Here is a 5,648-nt window from a genome sequence, read left to right as displayed (position 1 = left end):
CTGGGCAGGAAGGGTGGCTCTGCAGTGGGATAGGAGAGACTGATGTAGGCAGGAAGAGTAGATCAGCAGTGGAATAAGAGAAGCTGATGTGGGCAGGAAGGCTGGATCTGCAGTGGGATAGGAGAAGCTGATGTGGGCAGGAAGGGTGGATCTGCAGTGGGATAGGAGAAGCAGATGTGGGTAGGAAGGGTGGATCTGCAGTAGGATAGGAGAAGCTGATGTGGGTAGGAAGGGTAGATCAGCAGTGGGATAGAAGCTGATGTGGGTAGGAAGGGTAGATCAGCAATGGGATAGGAGAAGCTGATGTGGGTAGGAAGGATGGCTCTGCAGTGGGATACGAGAGGCTGATGTGGGTAGGAAGGGTGGATCTGCAGTAGGATAGGAGAAGCTGATGTGGGTAGGAAGGGTAGATCAGCAGTGGGATAGGAGAAGCTGACGTGGGCAGAGAGGGTAGCATTGCAGTGGAATACGAGAGGCTGATGTGGGCAGAGAGGGTGGATCTGCAGTGGGATACGAGAGGCTCACGTGCATGGATCTGAGGCTGATAGCTGTGCAGGCGTGAAAGTCTCTAGTCTTGTGCTGCAGAAAGACTACAATGAATTGTTATCGTCTACAATAAAAATAAAATGTTAACTTTCTAAATAGAGCTTACCTATTATATACAGTTATCAATGTTGCTACAGCATCAGTGGAAATTTGGTAAACCTACTTTATTGGGATCTCCCAAAATTTCCCCTGGGGGCTTTAGTTTTAGAGTCCTGGACCCTCAATGGGAAAGTTTTGGAGAAACCTGTGCTATGCTTGTTCTTCAAACATACTTTACACAAACCAACCTATCAATATATTTATACAGCTAAATCCTATTAGTTTTACACATGGATGCAAAGGGAAATGAAGATCAATACTAAGTAATGGCGAAGCATTATTAACAGTTTTAATAAACGAACTATCACCTGCTCTGTACAGAAGCTCTTTTGAAGGTTGTGGTCGGTAGGCAGGAACCTAAGTAAGGCTCCCAAAAAATATCAGAGGCTCGTCACTGAGAAAATATTTTAGAAAACAAAAATCCCCTTTTAGTTTTCCAATTGGAGTTTAAACTGACAGACCCAACTTGCTTAATCGGGCAATGTATGAAATGTTTTTTAGCATTTAATAAAGGTTCCATTTCTATGGAGACGGGGTTCTGTTTGGATCAATCAACAGAACTTTTTAGACAATACACGTACTAAGCTGTTGCCATGGACAGTCTTGCAATATTCCTGGCACTCATCGTCACAGGATGTCATTTATGTCTTGAAACGTTAGTGAACTGTTTTATAAATTCTATTACTAAGCGAATTGTGTATCATTAAAACCCAACCCTGCTAACAGAACAATGTTATTCACTAAATACGAACTCTTTCAAGATGCAGAAATTTCAAAAACACTAGGTAGGAAGAGTGCATCAATCTACATCCAGCACACCTGGGCCATGTTCTTCGTAGCTGGTTTAACTAATTCAGGCTAATCAGAGGTTAGCCAGATTTGATTAACCCGATAATTGAAGTCAGGCTATCTCCATTCCTCGACGGTGAATACAGGCTAAATGTGTCTCATTAACTCGATTCCAACTTAAGAAATCCGGGTAATTGCGCGTGCTCGTGCTCCTCAAAGGGAGAATCGCAGAGCACTGAAACAATGATCCTCACGGAAGATAACGTCCAAAGAGAAAGCAACTTTTTTCAGCCTGACTGAGCTAGAGCTTATAATGGAATGTTTTGAGGAATATAAAAGCATTATCACAACTAAATGCAACACTACTGCTTCTGCCAAGTCCAGAGAGGAAGCATGGAAAAAAATTGCAGATAAGCTAAATACATAAGTTTTTTTTTTTTTAATTTGTGGAGCACCGCACATGTGACAATGATGTCACATGATCTGTCACATATCATCTGGGAATAATTGAGGTCAAGTCATGGATGATGTATAGTATTATCCAAAGTCTGACACCTACTGTCTAGCACTGGCATTGTATAATTGTCATTCAAATGTTGGATTATTTGCATCAGTTGTGGAATTCTAGCTCATTTTTAATTTCATGTAAGTGTTAACGTCATAAGTACCTGTACATTAATGCTGTGAAAGGTTTTCCTGTTCACAAAATCCGCCTCATTTGGTCCTGAGAGTGCCTTGATGGAGGTTTGACTGCAGTCCACAGCATCATTGACGTTGGGGAACTGAATAATAATGTAGCCTACTTAATAAATGATAATGATGGGATTACCTATTCCTTAAATTGCATATAACCTAGTAAATTACCTGGAATAATACAATACATAAACAAATATGCCTTTATTAATCTTTTTTGGTGATAATTTACAGCATGGATTTGCAGATGGGAATACATTTAAAAGTATCTTCCGGTGTTTAAAGATGTTTAAACATGCTGCCAGATCTGGTCCACATGGTTTTAAGGGCCTGGTTTAAAATTCCTGTCCACTTCGTCCCTGAAAAAATGAAGACGAGACAGGAAATTACATAGATCTGACCAGGGCCAGATTAACTCATCACTGGACCCAAGGCAAGCATACACTTGCGGGTCCACAAGCGCTGAACAAACAGCCACACACACACACACATATACAGTGCCTATATAAAGTTTACACCCTCTTGAACTTTTTCACATTTTGTTGTGTCAGTGCCTCAGAGTTTCATGCATTTAAATTAGGTTTTTTTTCCCACTTATCTACACACCACACTCCACACTGTTAAGGGGAAAAAAGTTTTTATTGAGAAAAAAATTACATATTAAAAATAAAAAATGAAAGATCATAATTGGGTAAGTCTCCACCCCCCTGTGTTAATACTCGGTGGAAGCACCTTTGGCAGCAATTACAGCTGTGAGTCTGTTGGGATAGGTCTCTACCAACTTTGCACACCTAGATTTGGCAATATTTGACTATTATTCTGTACAAAACTGTTTAAGCTCTGTCAAGTTCCTTGGGGAGAGTTGATGGACAGCAATCTTCAAGTCATGACACAAATTTTAGATTGGTTTTAGGTCGGGGCTTTGACTGGGCCACTCAAGGACATTTACCTTTTTGTTCTTTAGCCACTCCAGTGTAGCTTTGGCTGTGTGCTTTGGGTCGTTGTCATGCTGAAAGGTGAACTTCCATCCCAGTTTCAGCTTTCTTGTAGAAGGCAGAAGGTTTTCCTCAAGGATGTCTCTGTACTTTGCTCCATTCATTTTCCCTTCTATCCTGACAAGTGCCCCTGTCCCTGCCATTGAGAAACTCCAAGAGATATTCAAGGCCTTGATATTTTTTTATACCCATCCCCTGATCTGTGCCTTTCAACATCTTTGTCCTGGAGTTCTTTTGAATGTGCTTGAAATGCTTTGAAATTCAGGGAACCTACAGGAAATGCTGAATTTATCCTGAAATCATGTGAATCACTACAATTTAACACAGGTGGAGGCCACTTAACTTGGTGTGTGATTTTGAAGGCAATTGGTTACACCTGAGCTAATTTAAGACTGCTATTACAAGAGGGGGTGGACACTTATCCAACCAAGCTATCTCAGTTTTTATTTTTAATTAATTTTTTACAAATTTCTAGAATATTTCTCTTGGAAGTTGTGGGCTAGGATGTGTAGATAAATGAAAAAAAACTATTTTAATTCCAGGCTATAAGGCAACAAAAGGTAAACATTTTGAAAGGGGTGTAGACTTTCTATAGGCACTGTACATACACACATCTCTATGTACACTATAGCCTTTATAACGAGCCCTCCACACTTTTGCAACAGGTAGAATTCTCAGTTTGATGTTATTATAAACAGCTGAATGAATCTGACAGAAAATTAAACTGCAGGGGATGTGCTAAATATATTTCAGAATAAAACCAGATAAAACGAAGGATGCGTTAAATCCTGTAGCACAGCTCGACAATGATTTTTCCTGATTTACTGAATAAAAAGGCAGCAGTTCAAGGAGCACCATATAATGCTGAAAAAGGTAAAATATAGATGGGTGCTCAAAGTTTTTGTCACTAACGATAGTCCACAAAAATAAATAGTAAAAAACAAATATGCCTGTACATTAAGAACATAAGAAAGTTTACAAACGAGAGGAGGCCATTTGGCCCATCTTGCTCGTTTGGTTGTTAGTAGCTTATTGATCCCAGAATCTCATCAAGCAGCTTCTTGAAGGATCCCAGGGTGTCAGCTTCAACAATATTACTGGGGAGTTGATTCCAGACCCTCACGATTCTCTGTGAAAAAAGTGCCTCCTACATTCTGTTCTTAATGCCCCTTTGTCTAATCTCCATTTGTGACCCCTAGTCCTTGTTTCTTTTTTCAGGTCGAAAAAGTCCCTTGGGTTCAACATTGTCAATACCTTTTAGAATTTTGAATGCTTGAATTAGGTCGCCGTGTAGTCTTCTTTGTTCAAGACTGAATAGATTCAATTCTTTTAGCCTGTCTGCATATGACATTCCTTTTAAACTCGGAATAATTCTGGTTGCTCTTCTTTGCACTCTGTCTAGAGCAGCAATATCCTTTTGTAGCGAGTTGACCAGAACTAAACACAGTATTCAAGATGATGTCTTACTAGTGCATTGTATAGTTTTAACATTACTTCCCTTGATTTAAATTCAACACTTTTCACAATGTATCCGAGCATCTTGTTCCCTTTTTTTATAGCTTCCCCACATTGTCTAGATGAAGACATTTCTGAATCAACAAAATCTCCTAGGTCTTTGTTGTGTAGTCAAATACTTTACCGTTTACTGCATGCAAATCGTCAATGTTTCCTTGTTTTTTTGTTGATCGAGTGGGTTTTGATTTGATTCATTAAAGAAAATGCCCTTTTTGCTATATACAGTAACTATATAATGAGTACTAAATAACACATTATATAAATGTCTCAGTTACGCAGCATCTGGCATCACAGTTAGTATAATACATACTAAATAAGATGATTTCACTTTAGTATTTATTGTACTTAATAAGTGGAGGACATGTTGACTGTAACAAATACGGCAGTGACCAGTGATACACAATTCAATGAATGGTCTGACTTAATCCCATATTGGTGGCCCTTCAGTCCAATGTAACGGTCAAGAAACAGCAGCCTTTCTGACCTACCAGTTACATTTCTGAGGGAAGCTTATATTTCGATGGGTGTATATTTTAACGTCAGAAAATGCACCCCTTGTTGTATATTTAAGAGGAGGGTGTACATTTAATCTACGAGATAAAGCTACTTGAGCAACAAACCCACAACCACAACAACTACGAGTAATAACTTGTTTTAAATGTGTTTTTGTTGTTGTTGTTTATTTAAAAAAAAAAAAAAATCTTGGATATATTCGGGACTAATTACAGAGCGTTATTATTACTAGGAAACTGTTGTTTTATAATGGAATTGCGAATGCTCAGTGGTGGTTAATACTTTTTTTTCTGTACGGTCAGTTGCACAGTCGACACAGCACGCACTGATACATCGATTGTGAGGCTTATTGATAGTCGTGAATGCAATTAAACGATGTTATTAAAATAACCCAGTAATTATATGTATGCATTATGTCAAAGATTCTGTCGCGAAAAGCGCATACTGTGCCTTTAAAATGATGACGCGCTCAAGTCAGCTGCTCAGAGAAACCGGAAG

This window comes from Polyodon spathula, chromosome 17, assembly GCF_017654505.1.
Source record: "Polyodon spathula isolate WHYD16114869_AA chromosome 17, ASM1765450v1, whole genome shotgun sequence".
Classification (NCBI taxonomy): Eukaryota; Metazoa; Chordata; class Actinopteri; order Acipenseriformes; family Polyodontidae; genus Polyodon; species Polyodon spathula.
The sequence above is the reverse complement of the archived record's forward strand: the minus strand, read 5'-3'. Positions refer to the sequence as shown.